Here is a 25,318-nt window from a genome sequence, read left to right on the forward strand (position 1 = left end):
TTTTTTTCTTTCAATCTCCTTGAAATTTCTTCCACCTGGGATCATTCAAAACGATTAAAACACACCTAAAAACATGATTTAAGATCAAAAACTAAGATCAAAAGTATAGAAACAACTTGAAAATTTACAAAATTTACAAAAATTTTGGACTGTGGTAAAACCACATCCAGCAAACCCTTTTTCACTTAGGCTTTTTGAGGCTCAAGGAGGTTGATTGCCTCCTTTTCTGGTTTGAATGGCTCCATGAATGGCTTGAGACGATATCCATTGACTTTAAAGCTATCCTTGCCATTGGAATTCAATAATTCCACCACTCCATTGGACCATACTCGGTGAATAATAAACGGGCCTATCCACCTCGACTTGAGCTTCCCAGGAAAGATATGGAGTCTTGTGTCGTACATCAAAACTCTTTGCCCTTCCTGAAATTCCTTGTTGGAGATGAGTTGATCATGCCACTTCTTCATCCTCTGTTTTGCAACTTTGGAATTGATATAAGCATTATTTCTTAATTCCTCCATCTCATTAAGGTCTAGAAATCTCTTTTCTCCTGCCTTGATCAAATCCATATTCAGCTTCTTTATTGCCCACCAAGCTTTGTATTCAACTTCCACAGGGAGATGGCATGCTTTACCATAGACAAGACGATAGGGAGACATCCCAAGAATAGTCTTATAAGCTGTTCTATATGCCCACAATGAATCATGAAGCCTAATAGACCAATCCTTTCTATTGGAATTCACCACTTTCATCAAGATGTTCTTTATTTCCCTGTTAGCTAGTTCAACTTGCCCAGAAGTCTGAGGATGATAAGGTGTAGCCACCTTATGCTTCACTCCATACTTGGATAACAGAGCTTCAAAAGGTTTGTTGCAAAAATGAGCACCTCCATCACTGATTATGGCCTTGGGCACCCCAAATCTTGAGAAAATGTTCTCTTTAAGAAACTTGAGAACCACCCTATGATCATTTTGTTTACAGGGGATTGCCTCAACCCATTTAGAAACATAATCCACCCCCACCAAGATGTAAGAATTACCAAAAGACATTGGGAAAGGTCCCATGAAGTCAATGCCCCAAACATCAAATAACTCTACTATTAGAATGGGGTTCATAGGCATTTGATTTCTTTTTGTTAGCTTTCCAAGCCTTTGGCATCTATCACAATTTCTACACATGATGTGGGCATCTTTGAAAAGAGATGGCCAAGTAAACCCTGATTGCAATACCTTCATGGCTGTTTTCTGAGAGGCAAAGTGGCATCCACATGCATTCTCATGACAATGAGATAGAATCCCTTGCTGCTCATCTTCAGGGACACACTTCCTAATAATCTGATCTGCACAATACTTAAAGAGAAAGGGCTCTTCCCAATAATAAGCATGAATTTTGGCAAAGAAGTACTTCTTGTCCTGTGCATTCCACTCACTTGGAATTTCACCAGTTACTAAATAATTAGCAATATGAGCATACCAAGGAGTTTTCACTAGGAACATGAGTGATTCTTCAGGAAAATCATCATTGATAGGCAAGGGATGGGAATTATGTGCTATAACTAACCTTGACAAGTGGTCAGCTACTACATTCTCCACTCCTTTCTTATCTTTGATTTGAAGATCGAATTCTTGTAACAAAAGAATCCATCTAATCAACCTTGCTTTTGCATCTTGCTTTGTCAATAAATACTTCAAGGCTGAATGGTCAGTAAAGACAATAATGAAAGACCCCACTAAATAAGCTCGAAATTTGTCCAAAGCAAATACCACAGCTAACAATTCTTTCTCTGTAGTTGTGTAGTTCCTCTGAGCTTCATTTAGTGTTTTATTTGCATAGTAAATCACATAGGGCTTCCCATCTTCTCTTTGGCCAAGCACAGCTCCTATAGCAAAGTCACTGGCATCGCACATCAGTTCAAAAGGTAATTGCCAGTTAGGGGCTCTCACTATTGGAGTTGTTGTTAAAAACTTCTTCAGTTGATCAAAGCTATTCTGACACCTTTCATCCCATATAAACTTAGCATCCTTAGCTAACAGCTCACAAAGAGGTTTTGAAAGACTTGAAAAACCTTTTATAAACCTTCTATAGAACCCTGCATGGCCAAGGAACTGCCTTACTCCTTTTACAGTTGTTGGAGATGGTAATTTGACAATAAGCTCCACCTTTGCTTTATCAACTTCAATGCCTCTTTCAGAGATGATATGACCAAGGACAATTCCTTGACGTACCATAAAATGGCATTTCTCCCAGTTGAGCACCAGGTCTTTTTCAATGCATCTATGAAGAACTGCTTCCAAATTAACCAAGCATTCCTCAAATGTACCTCCATATACGGTGATGTCATCCATGAAAACCTCCATAATTCTCTCCACCATATCACTGAAAATACTCAACATACATCTTTGAAATGTAGCAGGTGCATTGCATAAACCAAAAGGCATTCTTCTATAAGCAAATGTTCCAAATGGACATGTAAAAGTGGTCTTTTCCTGATCTGCCAAATCAATTTCAATCTGAAAATACCCTGAATACCCATCCAAGAAACAATAGAATGGATGTCCAGAGACTCTCTCCAGCACTTGATCAATAAATGGCAATGGAAAATGATCCTTCCTGGTGACAGCATTCAGCTTTCTATAATCAATACACACCCTCCAACCTAAAGTGAGGCGTGTAGTAATTTCTTCCCCTTTTTCATTTTGAACCACTGTGATCCCTAACTTCTTTGGTACCACTTGAGTAGGACTCACCCAAGGGCTATCAGATATAGGGTAAATGATTCCTGCTTGAAGTAGCTTCAGCACCTCAGCTCACACCACCTCTTGTAGATGAGGATTCAACCTTCTTTGAAATTGTCGAATTGGCTTTGCTTCCTCCTCCATATATATATATGATGAATACAAACTAAAGGACTAATGCCTTTCAAATCAGATATTTGCCATCCTATTGCCTTCTTACACCTCCTGAGAACTTCCATTAAACAATTCTCTTGATGACTGGTCAGAGATGAAGATATCACAACAGGACATTGATTATTTGCTTCAAGATATGTATATTTCAGCTCCACAGGTAAAGGCTTCAGATTGAGTTTTGGAATTTCTTTTTCAACAGCTGTCTCCTCTTCCTTATTGAACAAAGGTAGAATTCCTTCTATCTTTTTCCAACTTTGTAGAGTAGCAAGCCCAATAGGAGGTTCAGAAAAACCTTCCTCAATATCCTCAAGACTTTCATTCAACTTTTCTTGCATATGTTGATTGCAGTGCTCCTCCACCAAAGTATCAATTATACATAGCTCTTCTGGACCTTCTTCTTCTTCCTGAGTGATTTGCTTTTTAGACATATAGAAAATATTGAGATCCAGTGTCATGTTACCAAAAGTGAGTTGCATAAGCCCATTTCTACAGTTGATGATTGCATTTGAAGTAGCAAGAAATGGCCTTCCAAGGATGATAGAAACTAAATTAGCTTCCTTTACAGTAGGATCTGTATCAAGAACAATAAAATCTGCTAGATAGTAGAAATTATCCACTTGAACCAATACATCCTCAATTACCCCTCTTGGAATTTTCACTGATCTATCTGCCAGAGATAAAGTGATTGCTGTTGGCTTCAACTCTCCAAGTCCTAATTGCTTGTAGACAGAGTATGGAAGCAAATTCACACTTGCTCCCAAGTCTAGCAAGGCTTTCTCCACTACCTTTCCTCCAATCATGACTGAAATGGTAGGACTTCCAGGGTCTTTGTACTTCAAAGGGGACTTACATTGTAAGATTGCACTTACTTGCTCAGTCAAGAAAGCTTTCTTGTTTACAGTCAACCCTCTTTTGATAGTACACAAGTCCTTTAAGAATTTTGCATACGTTGGAACTTGTTTGATCATATCCAGCAGTGGAATATTGACTTTCACTTGCCTCAATACTTCAAGGATCTCAGCTGCATTTCTAATCCCCTTTTTCCCATGTAATGCTTGAGGAAAAGGTGGAGAAGTTGATTTCTTCAGCATTTCTTCCTTCAGAAGCTCCTTCTCTGGAATTGCTTTCCTTATTGAATCAGAGTCCTTCTTTTCTTCACTGATCTCATTCTCTTTATCTTCCATTTCCTCCCCTTTCTTTATCTCTTCTTCTTTCTCAACATGTGGCTTGGGTGTTGGCTGCTCAATTTTTTTACCACTCCTTAGAGTGATTAAGGCCTTCACATCTTTCACCTGTGATGATTCTCCCTCCTGGCTTTCCACTTCATGGACACCTTTGGGATTTTGGTGAGGTTGAGAAGGAAATCTTCCCTTTTCTTGCAGTGTATTCAAATTTGTAAGCCTTGAAATTGAATATTGGATGTTGTCAAACTTTTGGTTCATATCATTTTGCATTCCATCCATCCTTTTATTCAACATACTCTCTACTCTATCAATTCTTTGATCGAGTCGAGCATTGGTGGCTTCTTGCTTTTCAATAAAATCTCCCATTACCTTGCTGAGATTGGCTATTGCTTGTTCAATACTTGAAGATTGCTGAGATGGTGGATCCGGCTGTTGGTACTGAGTTGCTCTGGCCTTCCATGAGAAATTTGGATGATTCCTCCAACTAGAATTGTAGGTATTTCCATAAGGAGCATTGTTATTGGGCCTGAATTGTCCAACAACATTTGCTTGATCTCTAAACATTTCCCTTTCAGTTGGAATTGCAGGGCATTCCTCCACCAAATGTCCAAATGATTGACAATTGGGACACAGCTTCACTTGCACAGGTGCTTCAGCAACAGCTTGCACTTCATGTATTCTTTTCAGCTCCAGCTCCTCCAATCTTCTTGTCATAGCTGCCAACTTTGCTTTCATGTCATCATCTTCTTTCAAATTATACATCCCAGCCTTTGCATTGTAAGCATTCAACTGAGACTTCATCTTTCCCACTTCTCCTTTAGTTGGTTCATCCCATCCCCTTGAAACATCAGCTACATAGCTCAAGAAATCCATAGCTTCCTCTGGATTTTTTCTCATGAAATCTCCTCCACACATTGTCTCGAGGAGTTGCTTCATTGAGGATGACATACCATCATAAAAATAGCTCACCAATAGCCAAGTATCAAAGCCATGGTGAGGACAAGCATTTATAGCTTCCATGTATCTTTCCCAACACTCATAGAATTTCTCATTCTCTTTAGCTGAGAAGTTTGAAATTTGCCTTTTCAAGCCATTTGTTCTATGAGTAGGAAAAAAATTCTTGAGGAATTCAGCTTGTAAATCAGTCCAAGAGCGGATACTCCTTGGCCTTAAAGAATTAAGCCAAATTTTGGCCTTATCCTTTAAAGTAAAAGGAAATAACTTAAGCCTCATCAAATCAATTAAAGTTCCTCCCTCTTGGAATGTATTACAAACATCTTCAAATTCCTTGATGTGTGCATACAGATTCTCACTTTCCATCCCATGGAAAGTTGGTAGAAGTGGAACAAGATACGGTCTGATCACTAGCTGCTCTGTAGGGGGCACTATACATGATGGTGCACTCATACAAGGTGGATGCATACGGTCCCTCATAGATCTGAATTCATTGAGATTGTCTTGACGACCTTGGTGACTATGCTGATCTTCAGGTGTAGCCTCCATGATATTCAAGATTACTTCCAATTCTCTTCTCTAAGGTGTATCACACTTAACAAGCCTACCTCCAATGTCTCGTATCCACTTAGGCATACACAACTAGTATCTATCTGCAACTTAAATAAAAACAGAGGACAACAAGAGAAACAGGGCTACAACAACAAAATTAAACTAGACTAAATTTTAAAAAGATAAACTTAGATTATGAATAACTAAAGAAAGAATGAAAATTAGTAAAGTGAAAGAAACTTTACCAACTTGTGATGAAAATCACAAGTGCTCAACAATGGTATCACAATGAACTTGACACTCATTCCCCGGCAACGGCGCCATTTGATTCATGCCTAATTGGTGTCTCAGCTGATTCGTGTCCAGCTGGTGCTCCTTGATTGAGGGATTAATCAACAAAATTTATAACCTATTACACCATATACTAGGGTAGCAAAGACAAAGCTACTATAGCATAGTGGCTCTAGGATCGTTCACTGGGATGGGTTTTCACTTTGCAAATGATATTAATTCAAAGCTGAATTGGTGCCTTTTCATTTCAAGGTTAGCTTTAAAAGAAAACATAAAGATGTTTGAATGAAAAAGGTTTGGTTTTAAACTAACCAAAGATAGTAACTGATTTTACCTACAAAGAAAGATGTTTCTTGGAGTTTCAGATCACCAGGCTTAGGTTCCTCATACAAAAAGGAGAGTTCCGGTCACTTGTTTCTTTTCCTCGCATTAGAGAATTAACATATAGTTCCTTCTCCAACCGGTGTTGTACAGAGACTCCTTCAATTAGATTTCCCTTTAATTCTCTCACTGATGCACTTTGCAATGGTTTAAGTCTCTCACTAAGCCTTCACCATTCAAGGTGATCTTTAACCTTGGATTACCCGTCAAAAGCTCGCAAGAGATAACTAATGGATGTCTCCTAGGAGTCCAAAAGCTTACCAAGTGTTGGCTATTCTAGAAAATCCTACCCTGAAGTCACCTACCAGAGGCTCGCAAGGGGTAAACTAGTGCATTTCCATGGTTGGAAATCACTTGCCTTACCAAGTGTTGGCCCAGGTGACTCCAAGGTGTTTTAAGTTAACTAAAAACATAGAAATCACTAAAGGATTTCACTTCCTCTTCATTACTAGCTAAAACCACAAAGCTTTGCATTCTTGCATTTGGAACCTTCCCCGGCAACCTTAGCTCCAAGGAATTAGAGGTTTAGTTACTCATTCTCTGGGGAAAACTCCTCAGAGAATTCATAACTTAGAAATAAAATGAAAATACAAAGTGAGAAGGTAAGGTAGTAGAAAGAAAATAGACTTTACTTGCTTACCCAAACGTTTACAGAAGGAACTCCTCTCTGAGAACAGGCTCTCGAGAGGTATATATATCAACATAATATAAAACTAATTGTTACAAAGATATTTAGTCTTTTTACTAACTTAAAAACTAAGGAATCATGTAATTGGAGGTTTACAAGGAGTATTTTGGGATTTAGACAACAAAAATCTAATGGAAAATATCTCCCAATGTCGGTAGCAAACTTCGGGAGGCTTCAGGAACCATTTCGCAGGAGAAAAATGGTGTCTGCGAGATTTCGCAGACACCCAAGAGGGCTGCGAAATATTTTCGCAACACCAAGCTATCTTCACAGGGCTGCGAAGTTGGCTTCCACCTTGAGGTTCCCAGCTCCCTTCTCGCGGCATGGTTCGTGCATCGTCAGAAGGAGAAACACCTTACTGTACAAAAATGCTGCGAAATCACTTCGCAACAAAAGGGTGATTTCGCAACACTTTGCAAAATGCTTCCTTCAGCTCGGAGTGATTGGCTTGTAATGGCTGCAACTTCTTCATTTCAACTCCAAATTGCACACCGTTTGAAGCATTGGATTGTTGACTTCCTGAGATTTGAAATGGTATATAGCATGCATTATTTGGACTTCATAAAGTGCTCCAAAAGTGGCTACTACGACTGTCATCAAGAATATGCTTTATGGCAGATTCTCTTTGCTTTTTCTCCTTGCAATCCGGATTCACTCTTGGCAAATGAATTCTAAGCTTTGCCCAAGATTCCTCATAGCTCTCCTCAGTCTTGACTTGCTTTGGTGATCAAAATACTAACAAAAACACCAAAACTTACACAAAGTGATCAAAATTGCTTTAAAGGATCCTTAACATGCCAATTGAGTTAAAAGGCCTAAACTACTACTCAAAAGTGTTTAAAAGGATTAATTATAGGCTATCAAATAGCACTTTTTGAGTAGTAATCACTATGGGCTCAAAGAGTTATATCACACACAATGGAAAAGGACAAACCTTAGAAAATCATGACTCTGAACACCTGAAATGTGGCTTTGAATGCCAAGACTGAGAAGAAAGATTTTGAACAACTAAACTATGACTCTAAATGCCTATGGGAAGAATGGCTCTGAAGGTTTGTGGCTCTAAACGCCTATGAAAGAAATAACTCTAAACGTCTATGAAAATGGTGGCTCGAAGCACCTAAAAATATGGCTTTGAATGCCTATCTGAGATGGTGGTTTTGAACGCCTATGAAAGAAAGTGGTGGCTTTGAACGCCTATGGGGAGAATGACTCTAAAGGCCTATGAAGGGAAATGGCTCTAAAGGCATATGACTGTGGCTATGAACGCCTAAATTGAAAAAAATGGCTCTGAATGCCTAAAATTGAAAAATGGTCGCTTTGAATGCCTAAAACTGTGGCTATGAACGTCTGGACTGAAAGAGGTGGCTCTAAATGCCTAAAACTATGACTCTGAATGCCTAAACTGTGAAAGTGGGTGGCTCTGGATGCCTAACTGAGGATGGTGGTTCTGAACGCCTAAACTGGAGAAGAGAGTGGCTATGAACATGTAAAATTGTGGCTTAGAATGCCTAATCAAGGAAGGTGGCTCTGAACGCCTAAACTGAAGAACGTGGCTCTGAGCGCCTATGGGGGTAATGGCTCTGAATACCTAAACTAAAAGTGGGTGATTGGGAATGCTAATGTGAGAGCAATGGTGGCTCTAAATGCTTATGAAAGGAAATGGCTCTACAGGCCTATGACTTTGAATGCCTATGAAGGAAAGTGGCTCTGAACGCCTAATAGTTCTGAACACCTAGTGGATTTGAATGCCTAGTGGGTATGAACGCCTAGTGGCTCTGAATGCCTAAATTGAAGAATACGACTTTGAATGTCGAACTAAAAGAAAATGACAACTTTAAATGTTAGGAATGTAGCTCTGAATGCCATAACTATGAACAACAGCTCTGAACGTCAAGAATACGACTTTAAACACCATAATTATGGATAAATGGTGGCTCTAAACACTATAACTATGAAGAGATGGTGGCTCTGAATGCTAAGCTGCGAGGAAAAAATGAGGGGAAATATACCCCAATGTGGCGTGTCGCCATTACTCTCAATCCACTAAAAGGGTCTAAAATAGACTCCATGAGTCTCAAAAGATACTCCGCTAATGAGTCGAAATGGTCAAATCAACTATAAAAAAAAAAAAAGTTCTCACAACCCATCTAAAAAAATCATGAGGCCTGACGAAACGTCATGATAATCTGGATGCCTCTAACTCGAGATACCTTGCTGGAGGAATCTATTGTCTCCTCAAAGGAACAATCCACTAGTAGGTCTCAAACAAAATAGTTCACTAGAGAAACTATCATCGCCTCAACATAATGATCTACTGAGGAGTCATAGGTACCGGAACAGTTAAAGCTCAAAAGTCATGCTCTCTTGAAGGTTTGTCTCAACAAAATCATCGAAACTGTGACCAGCAAAATCAGTTTTTGAATTATAACATGCAAACTTCTTCATTTTTTTTTTTTTTTAAAAAAAAATTTAACCTTGATAGGCGAATACTCTAGATCTCTTCCTTTATCTTCCCAATGGTAGAAGCCTTGTAAAAGTTGAAGATTCCACGAAGAGAAAATAAAATGAAAAGATGTTCAAATTTAATGACTACAAGAGTTGGTTAGCTATTAATGTCTTACTCACATTTGTGAAAATCCCCATTCTAATGGCTCCATTTTCTATATGGTAATTGATATTTTTGAGGGGAAGAAAGAAGAAGAAAATAATTGATGTTTCTTACTCAAATTGCGGAAGCCTTGTAAAAGTTGAAGATTCCACGTAGAGAAAATAAAATGAAAAAATGTTCAAGTTTAATGACTAGAAGAGTTAGTTAGCTATTAATGTCTTACTCATATTTGTGAAAACCCCCATTCTGATGACTCCATTTCTAGATGACAATTGATATTTTTGAGGAAAAAAAAAAAAGAATTGACATTTCTTACTCAAATTGCAAAAGCCTTGTAAAAGTTGAAGATCCCACATAGAGAAAATAAAATGAAAAGATGTTCAAGTTTAATGGCTAAAAGAGTTGGTTAACTATTAATGTCTTACTCACCTTTGTGAAAACCCCTATTCTGAGGACTTCATTTTCTAGATGGTGATTGATATTTTTGAGGGAAAAAAAGGGAAAAATATTGATGTTTCTTACTCAAATTGCAAAAGCCTTGTAAAAGTTGAAGATCAAGTTTAATCGCTAAAAGAGTTGGTTGGCTATCAATATCTTACTCACCTTTGTGAAAACCCCCATTCTAATGACTCCATTTTCTAGATGGTAATTGATCTTTTTGAGGAAAAAAAAAGTAAAAGAATTGATGTTTACTCAAATTGCAGAAGCCTTGTAAAAGCTGAAAATCTCACATACAGAAAAAAAAAAATGAAAAGTTGTTTAATCTTAATGGATAAAAGTGTTAGTTGGCTATCAATGTCAATGTCTTAACCTTCATTATGATTATTGAGGAAAAAAGGGAAAAAAAATTGTTGTTTCTTACTTCAATTGTAGAAGCCTTGTAAAAACTGAAGATCCCACATAGAGAAAATAAAATGAAAGGATGTTCAAGTTTAATGGTTAAAAGAGTTGGTTAATTAGCTATTAATGTCTTACTCTCCTTTGTGAAAAACCCCATTATGAGGACTTCATTTTCTAGATAATAATTGATATTTTTGAGGAGAAAAAAAATTGATGTTTCTTACTCAAATTGAGTCTTGTAAAAGTTGAAGATCCCACTTAAAGAATATAAAATGAAAAGATGATCAAGTTTAATGGCTGAAAGAGTTGGTTGGCTATCAATGTCTTACTCACTTTAATGAAAACCCCCATTATGATGACTCATTTGTTAGACCCTAGATTTTTGTGTTTTGTAAACTTCCATCACATGTTAACATTAAATATAGTTGTAACAATTAACTTTCAACAATTAATTTGTTTTATGGCAAAAAGTGACGTGATCGCAAATTTGTTTTGCGGTTAAATGTCACAAATTTTGTTTTGTGGTAAAATTTTATTTTTGTTTTTTATGATTAAAAATAATTGCTCATGAGTCATGAGCTATCATGATTTTTTTTTTACCATAAAATACTATATTTTATTTATTGTAAAAAATCATGTTTATTGGAGTGATAATAAATATAATTGTTATTTATATTATAATTAAATAAGATATAAGTTTAATGTTTTTTAAAGTTTTTGTTTTCAAATATCTAGCGTGAACATTGTCGTCTCTCATGATTGTTGTGACTTTTTTTTCTTTTTATATCACTTATAACAAGGTTTCTTAATAACTAGTTTTTTTTATTTATTATTTAATAATTTAAGTTGATTTTAATTGATATTTATTCTCATTATTTATTAAACATTCATAGTTAAAATATTGTAAATAGTTAATATAACCACAAAATATTTACTATAAAAAATAAGTTATGGATGTGGAACTATATGGTTGTAAAATATATTATTATTGATGTAGGCAAATAAAGTAAAAATGATTTAAAATTAAGAACAAGTTATTTATTCGGACTTAATATTTTAAGTTATGATGTTAAATTATTTTATTAAATATATCTAATCTATTTAATAACTTAAATTAAGATATTAAATCACCCTAAGTTGATTTATCAAACACTAATGGGGTGGTATTTGTTTTTTTGACTTAATTCTATATAGAATTTAAAGCTAAATAGTGCTTAATAATATTCAGTCTCATATCGTTTGTTTTCTTAATATTTCTTTCTACTCAGTATTAAGAATTAAAGAAAAACTAACTGATTACTTTTACCATAAAAAAAATTAAATTTTTAAATTTTTTTTCTTTCAGTACAAAATTTAAGAAACAAGTAATAAATTGCTAAATAAATAAATAAATAATTTAAAATCCGAAAGTAAGATTGCATTTAGTAGTGATTTTAGGAAGTATTTTTACCTTTTATAACACTTGAAAATTTTTATCTTTCAAATATTAAAAAAACTAAAAATACTTCCTAAAATTACTATTAAACACACTCTAAGTTGCTTGGAGGAAAACAACTTAACAAAAAAATCTATCGCATCCTTCCAAATTAATCCCCTACACCAACAATATTAATTAGAACCCACCACTGAAATTGACCCAAAAATAAAGTCATACAACCACCTTTCACTTTCACATACTACAAAAAAGACCGAGAAAAAATGTATTTGATGAATAAAGGCGCTAAATACAAAGAGGCAATCAATAAAGGTATAGAAATTTTGTTGATGTTGCATTATTCTCATTAGAAATTATAATTGACTTGAATAAAAGGTTGACTCGGCAGAAGGGGAACATCTATGAGGGCAACATCTTTCCATTCCTCATCCTAAGCAGACTTTCTAATGGTAAAGAGACTAACAACATAAGTTTTTTCATTATTTGGGTGATAGCCATGGAAAAGTATTTCTTGACAAAGAAACTCAAATCCTAACAAAAAATATGGTTACAAAAATCATTTTTTTTTTTAAATAAAAACAATTTAGAGTCATTCACCAATATTATTTGCTTTGAACTTATTTAAGGAAAGTATCTTGACTTCTCATGATGGCCTCACAATGGAAAATTAAGTTAAGAGTATTCATCATACAAAAAATAAAATTAAAAAAGCCCTAGTAATTAGGTCCACTTAAGAATTAATGAACTATAACTATGTTTGGTTGTTAAAAAGTTTAAAATAAAAAAAAAAAAAAAAGAAAGAAAAAAAGGGGAAGGGGAAAAGAAAGAAAAAAATTATAATTGTTTTTTATTTGATTGTCCATTATGAATTGAGGAGAAAATAATCTAAAAGAGTGTTTATTTTTTAAAACTTATTAGTAAAAGGGTATTTGTTTTTAACTTTTTATTTAACTTATTACTTATTTTTTAATATTTTAAATTGAATCACAAAAGACAAAATACTTCATTTTTTCTAAAAAAGTAACATTTTTAAATCCATTAAAAAATCTCAACCCTCAATTCTTGTTATCATAATAAATCTTTGTTTTTATCATTTTTCTCTTCTATCAACATCTTTATAGGCCACCATCTTTTTCTCTTTTTTCACCACTTTAACTTCAACAACTTTTAAAATAATTTTTATTATCTTAAAATTTTTAGAAATATGTTAAATTTTTTTTTTTGTGAGATAAGAATTAATTAAAAATTATTTTTCTTAATACATTAAGATATTGATTTCTAGTATATAAAAAACAAACAACTTAACCCTTAATAAAAATAAAATATTAAAAAAAAAAAACAACTTAATGCTTTATAGTATCAAGAACTATTTAATCTTAAATTAAATTAAGTTCTATTAAATATTAAGTTGAAAAACAAATAATTATAATTTTTAATATACTTTATATTTTTTATTTTTAAAATTAAAAAATAATAATAATTTTTATATAAAATATAACAACTCTTTAATAATTTAAAAAAACTCACCTCAAAAAGACCCATCAAATGAATAATTAATCCGGCTAGCTGAGCCTTCCAAGGTTGAATAATTTGGCATTTGATTGGTCCAAAATTGGAGCCTGCTTCCCTAATTCCACCCACATTACTCATTTTTACTTGATTGATAATGACTTGAAAGTACTCTTTCTATTGTCCATACTATTATATATTTCTATCTTCACACTTTAGACATTAGACAATTCCGCACGCATGCACAATGGTCAGGTCGGATTGGGTTGGGTTATTAGCTTGATTTAGATAAATTTTAATATAATTATTATTATTATTATTATCATTATATATTTAATGATTCATTAATCAAATTGTGAAAAATTAATAACATTGAAAACCCGATCAATATAATGTAGTTTTCAAGAAGCCTTTACTTAATTAAAATCTAGTACATAATTCTTTTCACTTTTATAATCTTTCCTAAAATTTCTAATCACTTCATGCACTTCTCTTCAAGTTTATCAACTTTACTAAACCATTAATTATCTTTAACTTTTATTTATTTATTTATAAAATAAATATCACTTCATAAGGTTAACTAAAAAAATACTATTGGTTATTATTATTATTATTTCTTAAGTAATTGAGAAGCAACAAAATATCATTCACGTTAAAAATAATTTATTGCAACTATGCACATTATTCTATATTATAGTTGGTTTTTTTTTCTTCTTTTTGCATCCATTTCTATTCCCTGTTTTAAGTATTTGACTTTTTAATAAATATTTTTTGAAAAAAAAAAACTTAATTATTTTTGTCCGAAGTTAATATCTAAACCTATCCCTATGATCTTAAGATAAAAGGGTAGGTTTGGGTATCACAAGGAGAAAACTTACCTATTTATACCGTACAGTTAGCTGGATGCTCGGTGAGTATCTCTAATGCTAAGTCGAGACTGCAAAGCCTCCAAAAAAAAATAAAAATGTAATTGAATGGTCACTACAAAATCAAATCTTCATCTGCCAACCAATTTGATAATAACTGACCTTCAGCTTTGCAAAATACAGAGTTGTACTGCAGACAATGGCCAGGATGGATCAAGAATTGCCTCCTCCTTTTAACCCTAGGCTCACAAGCCAAGACTTTGATGCACGCCAAGACCGACCCTAGCTTAACTCTCCTCTCAATTCAATTTTATTTTTTATTTTTAGAATCTATTATAACTGTTTTATAATTCTAAGAAAATTTCTATTGGAATAAAAGTTTTGGTCGAAAATCACGTGAAAAATCATTCACATAAAGCTTGTCCTCTTTTTCTTTATTCTATTTTATTTTTAATTTTACATAGATTTACGGACAAATTAGGGGCATGAATTACCAAAGCCCAGACCTACATTTCTCCACGTAGCTGGAATAAATAAGTTGACGTGCCAACTGCCAACTACGGGATTCATTTATTAATTAATTGAAGCATTAACGACGCAGTCAGAAATTGGCCCCTCCCTCGAGTGTTGGAAATCAAGTCAGCATCCTCTGTTTACTTCCCTAATTAGTGTAATGTACAGCCTTTATTATAATTGATTTAGGAGTAATTCTAGCAAGGTAGTTTATTCACTTTCCATGTAAGAGTAGTTTATTCACTTTCCATGTAAGAGTAGTTTATTCACTTCCCATGTAAGAGTTTATTCACTTTCCATGTAAGGGAAATTCCATTCCGGAATTGTCTCATATCTGTAGGCTATTTATTTATGCTTTCATTCATTGTAAAAAAAAAAAAAAAATCATAGAATGAATTGAGGTGTTCCTCCATAGTTTGTCTTCAAATTCTTCATATTTTTCTTCAAATTCTTCATGGTATCAGAGCAGGTTTAATCCTGTCTCATCGTCTTCATCTTTAGTCAGTTTTTTTTTACTCAATTCTATTCTTCTAATTTATGCCTAAATACGGTCCAGCCTTTGGAATGGCTACCAACTCATCATCCTCTACTTCTGATATCATCATCTCATCGTCTTCATCCTCTCATCAGATGGAAACCTCTCATCAGATGGAAACCTCTCATCTTCCAATCACAGCCCATAAACTGAATGGGCAAAATTATTTGCAATGGTCTCAGTCCATATTAATGTTTATACGGGGAAAGGAGAAAGATGACTACATCACCGGAGCTTCGACGGCACCAGAAACCACAGCATCAACCTACAAAAAGTGGATAGCAGAAAATAATATGGTCATGTCCTGGCTAGTCAACTCTATGACCGCTGACATTGGTGAAAATTTTCTGTCATTTGATACTGCCAAAGAAATCTGGGACACTGCAAAAGAAACTTTCTCAGACAAGGAAAACACATCTGAAATCATCCAGATTGAAGGCATCCTCCATGATTTGCGTCAAGGAAACCTTACGGTAACTGAATATTTCAATACTCTTACTCGTCTATGGCGTCAACTTGATACGTTTGAGGTTCATAACTGGAATTGTGTTACAGATGGTTTTTTGTATAAAAAGATTGTCGAAGGGAAACGTGTGTTTAAATTTTTGTTAGGTTTGAACAAAAATCTTGATGAAATCAGAGAAAGAATCATGGGAGTAAAACCCCTACCTAGCCTCAGAGAGGCATTCTCTGAAGTCCGTCGCGAAGAAAGTCGGAAAAATCTCATGATGGGATCCCATCAACAACTGAATATGGCAGAAAGCTCGGCTCTTAAGACTCAATTCGCTCCTTTTGACAACCGTCAAAAAATTAAAGGAGGTAGACCTTGGTGTGATCATTGCAGAAAGCCGGGACACTCAAGAGAAACTTGCTGGAAGATTCATGGAAAGCCAGTAGATTGGAAGCCACGTCAACCACTTGAGAAAGAAGGACGAGGCAATCATGTGGCTACCGATGAACAATCGCCACAACCTGAAGCTAGCCCTTTTAATAAGGAGCAAATAGAGATGCTTCAGAAACTACTGTCTCCTCTTTTGTCAGTACAATCACAAACTGGCTCATCTTCCAACCAGGTCATTGGTTTCGGAGCCTTGGCTCACAAAGGTAATTTTTTGAGTGCCTTCACTGCTGGTAAGAAACGTAAAAAACCTTGGATAGTGGACTCAGGAGCATCTGATCATATGACGGGAGATGCGACAATTTTTGATACATATAGCTCATGTCCAAATAATTTAACAGTCCGAATAGCAGATGGTTCACTATCAAAGGTTGCCGGAACAGGTTCAGTTGTGCTATCAAGGGATCTTACTCTCAACTCTGTTCTCCTTGTTCCTAACTTGGACTGTAATCTATTGTCAATTAGTAAAATCACTAAGGAAAAGAGGTGTATTACTAATTTTTCCTCCACTCACTGTGAATTTCAGGATTTGGATTCGGGGAAGACGATTGGCAATGCTGAGGAATGCTCTGGACTCTACATCCTTAAGGAGCGCCACGATCCACAAGAACAACCTCAAATGACAATTGGTAGTAATTCTTTTTCGATTTCATGTCAAAATAACGATAGTGCAATTAGGTTGTGGCACTATCGCTTAGGTCATCCAAATGTTATGTATCTCAAGCATTTATTTCCTTCATTATTTAATAAAAATCCAAAATCCTTTGAGTGTGAAATCTGTCAATTATCAAAGCAAGTCCGGTCTCATTTTCCCATTCAATCCTATAAAGAGTCTAGTCCATTCTCAATGATTCATAGCGATATCTGGGGTCCGTCAAGAATAAAAAATGTAACTGGTACTAGGTGGTTTTTCTCATTCATAGATGATCACACTAGATTAACTTGGGTATTCCTCATGAAAGAAAAATCTGAAACGAGTCAAATTTTCAAAAATTTTAAAAATATGATTCAGACCCAATTCCAGTCAAAAATACAAATTCTAAAGTCTGATAATGCTAAGGATTATTTCAACTCCATTCTAGGAGAATTTCTAGCACAAGAAGGGATAGTTCACTTAAGTTCATGTGTTGATACCCCACAACAAAACGGAATCGCTGAAAGGAAAAATAGGCATTTGTTAGAGGTGGCTAGATCACTAATGTTCTCCATGAATGTTCCAAAATTATTCTGGGGGCAAGCTATCCTTACGGCAGCCTACCTCATCAATAGGATGCCGTCTAGGGTACTAAAATTCCAAACACCTTGTCAAACACTCCTAAAATCCTTTCCGACTACTCGTCTCATCTCCACTGTCCCACCCAAAATTTTCGGGTGCTCTGTCTTTGTTCATATCAATCAACAACATAGAAGTAAACTTGATCCTAGGTCACTCAAGTGCATCTTTCTTGGGTATTCTTCAAATCAAAAAGGGTATAAGTGTTACTCTCCAGTCATAAGAAAATTCTACAATTCAATGGATGTCACCTTTTTTGAACCCAGCCTTACTATCCCAAAAACGATATTCAGGGGGAGAATTCAACTCAGGAATATCAATTTTGGGATCTTGAGTCATTCAGTGAGTCACCCATCACCACTGAAAATCACATTCCTCCAGAGTCATTTAACTAACCCGAGTCCATTGTTGACTTGTGGGATAAGGAGCACATCCAAGAGGAAACGGAGGAAAGAGCACTTTCTCAACAAACCCATGAGGCAGAACCGAGTCCTAATCCAAGCAAACTTCCAGGTAACAACGCTCCTGATGGTACTGTTGATTCCGAGTTAGAAAATGATATTCTTAATATGCCCATAGCTTGGAGGAAAGGAGTTAGATCATGCACTCAGCATCCCATTGGAAATTTTATTTCTTATGATAAGCTATCACCCACGTTTCGTGCATTCACTTTTAGCATCACAGATATATAAGTTCCTCAGAATATTCAGGAAGCTTTCAAGTATCCTAAGTGGAAGGCGGCAGTTGAAGAGGAAGTTCGGGCACTGGAAAAGAATGGTACGTGGGAAATTACTGACCTCCCAAGAGGTAAGAAACCAGTTAGGTATAAGTGGATTTTCACAGTAAAGTACAAGGCAGATGGTAATGTGGACAGGTATAAGGCTCGGTTGGTCGCCAAAGGATTCACCCAATCCTATGGCATTGACTATCAAGAAACTTTTGCTCCAGTTGCCAAGCTCAATACTGTTCGTGTACTTTTATCCTTGGCAGCTAATCTCGATTGGTCGCTTCACCAACTTGATGTGAAGAATGCCTTCCTCAATGGTGACTTAGAGGAAGAAGTTTACATGGACATTCCTGCTGGACTTGAGACGACATCAAATTTCTACAAGGTTTGCAGACTCCGAAAATCCTTGTATGGCCTCAAACAATCTCCCAGGGCCTGGTTTGAACGGTTCACTAAGGTAGTGAAAGGGTACGGATTCGTTCAATGTCAATCCGATCACACATTATTTGTGAAACACTTCCCAGAAGGGAAACTGGCAATTATCATTGTATATGTGGACGACATAATTTTGACAGGTGATCATGAAGAGAAAATTGACTTACTTAAAAAATTACTGACAAAGGAATTTGAGATCAAGGATCTTGGAAACCTTAAGTACTTTCTCGGAATGGAGATTGCTAGGTCAAAGAAAGGTATAGCAGTCTCACAACGCAAATACGTTCTGGACTTATTGAATGAAACAAGAATGCTAGGATGCAAGCCGGCAGAAACACCTATGGATACAACTGACAAACTTGAAGAAAGTGATGGAAGTGCGCCAGTTGATAAAGGAAGATATCAACGTCTTGTGGGGAAACTCATCTATCTTTCTCATACAAGGCCAGACATCGGCTTCTCCGTTAGTGTGGTAAGTCAATTCATGAATAATCCAACCGAAAAACACATGACTGCTGTGATCAGAATATTGAGATACCTCAAGATGACACCGGGAAAGGGTCTCTTCTTTCAAAGAACAACAAAGAAAGAGATTGAGATTTTTTCAGATGCAGATTGGGCAGGTTCAGTGACTGATCGGAGATCAACTTCAGGCTATTGTTCATTTGTCTTGGGGAACTTGGTTACATGGCGAAGCAAGAAACAGTCAGTGGTAGCCCGTAGCAGTGCTGAGGCAGAATTTCGTGCTATGGCACAAGGTATCTGCGAGGGAATCTGGTTGAACAGGCTGTTAGAAGAATTACGGGTTCCATTGAAGCATCCCATGGAGTTATACTGCGACAATCAAGCTGCCATCAGTATCGCTAAGAATCCGGTTCATCATGATCGAACTAAGCACGTGGAGATAGATCGACACTTTATCAAGGAAAAGATTGAAGAAGGAGTTTTCAAAGTCAGCTACACTCCGACAAACTGTCAAACGGCTGACATTCTCACAAAAGCTCTTGCTCGAGTTAACTTCGAAGATCTGACAGAAAAACTTGGAATGATCAACATCTACAACGCGGCTTGAGGAGGAGTGTTGGAAATCAAGCCAGCATCCTCTGTTTACTTCCCTAATTAGTGTAATGTACAGCCTTTATTATAATTGATTTAGGAGTAATTCTACCAAGGTAGTTTATTCACTTTCCATGTAAGAGTAGTTTATTCACTTTCCATGTAAGAGTAGTTTATTCACTTCCCATGTAAGAGTTTATTCACTTTCCATGTAAAAGAAATTCCATTTCGGAATTGTCTCATATCTGTAGGCTATTTATTTATGCTTTCATTCATTGTAAAAAAAAAATAAAAAAAAATCATAGAATGAATTGAGGTGTTCCTCCATAGTTTGTCTTCAAATTCTTCATATTTTTCTTCAAATTCTTCATCGAGTACTTTCTGAGTAGTATAGACTGTATGCTCACCAAAGACAATTAAACATTTTATAATTATTTTTATTATCAATTACTATCTTCAGCCACGTCCTTCCCTTTGCCAATTGGGAGTCTATATAAAGGAGTGACCACCTCTCTCGCTTCTCATCAACTCCTCAACCTCTCTTCGCCTACATCTTCCACAGACAAAGTTCAGGTTTCGTATTTTATAAAATTTTCTCTTTTTTTTTTTTTTTCTCTATATCGCTTCTTTAGAATTCTATGCAAAAACTTTCTGGGTAGATTTGTTTTTGAATTATAACATGCAGGCTTCCTTTTTATTTATTTATTTATTTATTTATTTTTATTTTTTATTTTGTAACCTGGAAAAATCAGTTTTATCCCTTCTCCTCCCGTTTCTTCTTCTGCTTCTGCAATTGTCTGCATGCCTTCTCTGTAAAATTGGAGTTGGTCTTGTTTTAAACTATGGGAAACAATGATCTCGATATTTCTATACTTGATAGTATATGGTTAATGGATAAGAATGTTACTGCATGAGCTGAAGTGATGATGATGTTTATATATATAAACAAAAATGCAGTATGTGGAAGCTCAAAATTGCAGGAGGGCATGGTCCATGGCTGTACAGCCTCAACAACTTTGTTGGCAGGCAGATCTGGGAGTTCGACCGTGAAGCTGGGACCCCAGAAGAGCGAGAAGAGGTCAGGAAAGTCCAGGAAAATTTCACAAAGAATCGGTTTCGCTACAAACCTAATGGGGATCTCCTAATGAGGATGCAGGTATATGCTCTTTTATTCATGATGATATCTTTGGATAAAAAATTTTCCTCTACTATCTTCCAACATGGTATTTTGCTTCTGAGGTTGATGAAGTGATCACAATAAAATTTAATATTAATTAAAGGGCCTTCATGGAAATTTATACATATATATATATATATATGGTTTTTCAACTAAAATTTGTTCTGGGTCTTGGCCTAAATTCACCGAGTTTCCAGTTGGATGGGAAGATGCAACTAGGGGTGGGCGTGAGAGGACCGTACTTGCCTTTGGGCATCAACTGGTAATTAATGGTCATACTTTGATATTCTTTGAAAACTAGCCAAGGAAAAAGATATTTCAGGTTTAGGACAATGAGACCTGGATAGTGATATGGCCAAACCACACTTTTTGCAACTAACAACTAAGCTCCTCCTCATATTGGAAATTTGATGATCAGGACATATAATTTAGTTGCCCAAAAGCAAATATTTATATTTGTTTAAAAAAAGGCCAAAACCTTTGTCATCTTTCTCACCTTGTAAAGTGAAAATTTAGTAATAGTAAAATGCTATTTTTTTTATTTAATACAACTAATCACTTTTTAGTAAATATAAGTTTACTTGCCGGAATGTCTATAATAAAAAATGTGATAAAAGTGATAGTGTATGTAGTATCTTCCATTAGTTAATTTTTAAAAATGGTAAAACATTAGGCCTTCTTTCGTAACGACTTTCGAAAATAGTTATGAGAGATAATTTTTAAAAATTGTTCTATAATGTTTTGTAGTACAAAAGTTTGTTTGGTAACTTGAAATATTTTTAATCTATTTTTAATACTTTAAAATATGTTTTAAAAATAATTTTATATTTAGCACTTTATTTTTAATCATTCTACATATTTATATAATTAGTTTTTTAAAATAACTCTTACAAAACAAGTGAAAACATTTGAAAAAAACTAAAAGATGTGATCTTACAAGTTTTTTTGTTCCTAAAAACAAAAAATTGAAAATAGTTTTCTATTTACCAAATGTTTTTCTTTTTTCTTTTTTTTCTATTTTTGTTCTATTAAATAGAAAACTGCTAGAAAAAATAGTTATGCAAAACAGTTATGTAAAACAGTTTTTGAAAATAATTTTTTTTAAATTGTTCTTTAATGTTTCATAAAACAAAAGTTTATTTAAAAACCTAAAATATTTGTAACTTTTTTTAAATATTTTTTAAAAATGTTTTAAAAACAATTTTTATGTTTATTGTTTTATTTTTAATTATTCTACATGTTTGTATAATTATTTTTTTAAATAGCCCTTAGATAACAAGTGAAAACAATAGAAAACGAGTAAAAGATATTATCTGAAAATAGAAAATAGAAAATAGTTTTTGATTGAAAGACGTATTTTCTTGATTTTTTGTTCTAAAAAATCGAAAACTGTTTTCTTGGGTGCCTAAAATGTTGTGCCATATTTTCTTGGTTTTTTTTTTTTTTTCTATAACTTGGTTGAATTGAAAATGATACAAAAAAAAATGTTTGCATTTGCTAAAAATAATTTACTTTTGAAAAATCATTTTAATTTCGCAAGGAAGTTTGAATTCTGACAACATAATCCCTCCATTCCAATGTCCAAATTAAAAATCACAGCTTATCAAGGAAAACCAAATAGATTTGAGCATACCACCAGTGAGGTTGGGAGAAAAGGAAGAAGTAACATATGAAGCAGTGACAACTGTAGTGAGGAAAGCTGTGAGGCTGAATAGAGCCATCCAGGCCAAGGATGGTCACTGACCTGCTGAGAACGCTGGTCCTTTGTTTTTCACACCTCCTCTGGTATGTTTTCTAAGAACCCCTTTTTTTTGAGAAAAAAAAAATTATTGAGTTTAATTTCTGAATTAACTAACACCTAAAGTGTTATTCCAACTTGGTATGCAGATCATGGTGCTATACTTTACTGGAACCCTGAATATTGGCCTAACACTGGAACACAAAGTGGAGGTTCTTCACTACATTAATAACCATCAAGTACTAATCAAACTCATCTCACCATCTTTAATTGGCTCACAATATTTTCATCTCCCATTTGGAATAGTAATGGAATGTGTTGGATGATTAGAATGAAGATGGTGGGTGGGGATTCCATATCGAGGGGCACAGCACAATGCTTGGAACAACCCTCAACTACATCTCCATGCGTATACTAGGAGTAGGACCTGATGACAAGGCTGTGGCAGCAGGAAGGAAATGGATTCTCGATCACGGCGGTGCAACCTATTCACCATCTTGGGGGAAGTGTTATCTCTCGGTGAGTTCATAAGTTGGTGATCTTTTGTTGGTTTGGAAGAAAGATTTTCCATTGCTATTGGCTTAATTGATTTTTGTGTGTTTTAAGGTGTTTGGGTTGTATGAGTGGTCTGGCTGCAACCCTTTGCCACCAGAGTTCTGGCTTTTCCCTTCATTTTTGCCCATGCATCCAGGTAGGCAATATGCAGTAACTATATATTGAGTATTTTGATCTCACTTAGGCTTCATGGTTTTATTTTATGAACTTGTTTTCTATGGAAATGTTTGTGTTGCAGATAAAATGTGGTGCTACAGTCGAACAGTTTACATGCCTATGTCGTATTTATACGGCACAAGATTTCAGGCACCCATTACTGATCTGGTTCTACAACTGAGGGAAGAAATGCACACTGAACCATACCATGAAATTGATTGGGCTAAAGCGCGAATTTTATGCGCAAAGGTTGGTTGATTGTAGAGAAAGTGGTTTGGGATTTTGCAGTTGCTAGTTTAGGTTCTATAATAAGACTCTTTGTATATTTAAAGTGTAGTTTTCTTGTGAAAAGGGGCATGCTAAATCCATCCCCACCCCCATTAACCTTGGGCTAAAATATTGAATGGATGCAGGAGGATTACTACTACCCCCATTCCCTAATACAAGATGTGTTTTGGGGTGCGCTTTATCACTTTGGTGAGCCAATTCTGAAACGTTGGCCCGCCTCCAAAATTAGAGAGACTGCTGTAAAGAAAGCAATTGAAATCATTCATTGGGAAGATGAGAATAGTAGATATATGACTCCTGGGTGTGTGCATAAGGTAAGTGAGAGTGTGAGAGCAGAGATGGAATAGATTAGAAGGAATGCTGGAATGCATTGGGGTCAAATAATTGAAGGTTTAGACATTGTTTTTATATTAGGGCAACATTAATTTTTGCAGGCTTTCCACATGATGGCTGTTTGGGCAGAGAATCCAGACTCAAATTCAGATGCTTTCAAGCATCACCTTGCCCGAATTCCCGACTACTTATGGTTGGCAGAGGATGGAATGAAAGTGCAGGTTTGTTACAACACCCAACCATTTTGGTTCTACTCAATCATCACCTCCAAATTCACCATCCATAATGCTAACTTGTTGCTGTAACTGCAGAGTTTTGGGAGTCAGCTATGGGACACTTCTTTTTGCATTCAAGCCATCCTGGAAAGTGGTATGGTTGAAGAATATGGGACTACTCTGAAGAAAGGTCACGACTTCGTTAAATTATCACAGGTTTCTTACTTATACACTCCCAAAACCTCTGCCACTACCATGCTCTGCATCTTCATTAAGCTTACAACCATTATCATACCAAATTTAAATTGCAGTGTCAAGAAAATCCATCTGGTGATTACCGAAGTAGGTATCGTCACTTTTCAAAAGGAGCTTGAACTTTCTCTGATCGCGATCATGGTTGGCAACTCTCTGACTGCACAACCGAAGCATTGAGGGTAGGATATATAGCTTTATTCGGATCATTTTCTGTGTCAGCTTGTGTTCTTAGGACCGCACCTATATCGATCGGTCATTTTCCTATCAGTTTGTGTTTAGCTTGAGTCGGGACCGCACCCATATCGATTGGTCATTCATCTTATCAATTCAGTTCGACGTCCAGGGTCTTTGTTCAGTATGACATTCAGAGTCACATCTTCAGTTTTGGCATTCAGAGTCATTATGCATACTCATTCAGGCATTTTTGGGTCACCATGTATCATCCATTTTTCACACTTATCCTCATTTTTCCTCACTTTGTTACCCTGTGCTCATTGCCTATTCATCATTGCTTTTTCAGATTTCCCTTCTCACTGCTCATGGCACGGTCCTTTGAGTTCACGATACGTATTTTTGTCATGTTATTGGGCACCCTACACTCGGCATTCTCGTATAGCTCGCCTAGGGCAGTCTCCTTTGAGCGTAGTCTTTTCTATACTCCAGGGTGGTTCGACCGTTACTCATCTTTGACATCGATTTTTGAATCACTCTCGGAGACGTTTTAGAGGGAGTCTGGGTCCTTAGTGCGGCTGCAGAGGCATTTTGAGACATCCTTCCTTATTGGGATTATAGCCTCGTTGTCCATCTGTTAGTCTGAGCGAGTTCGTGTTTCACCAGTGTCCCTATGGGGGTCTCCTTGGTTCTTCGGTAAAGTCCACTTCATTCCACTCACTATTCACACTTTCTTTTCACTCTAGTGTTCATGTCTTTTACATTCGTGAACT

At 35.6% G+C, this 25,318-nt stretch overlaps 1 pseudogene; it reads left to right on the forward strand.

Moving 5' to 3' along the window:
• The window catches only part of LOC100246298 (beta-amyrin synthase 1-like), a 92,108-nt pseudogene extending 67,178 nt beyond the window's left edge, over window positions 1-24,930 (forward strand).
• Window positions 24,931-25,318: the final 388 nt, after the last annotated feature.

Source organism: Vitis vinifera, chromosome 10, assembly GCF_030704535.1.
Source record: "Vitis vinifera cultivar Pinot Noir 40024 chromosome 10, ASM3070453v1".
Lineage (NCBI taxonomy): Eukaryota > Viridiplantae > Streptophyta > Magnoliopsida > Vitales > Vitaceae > Vitis > Vitis vinifera.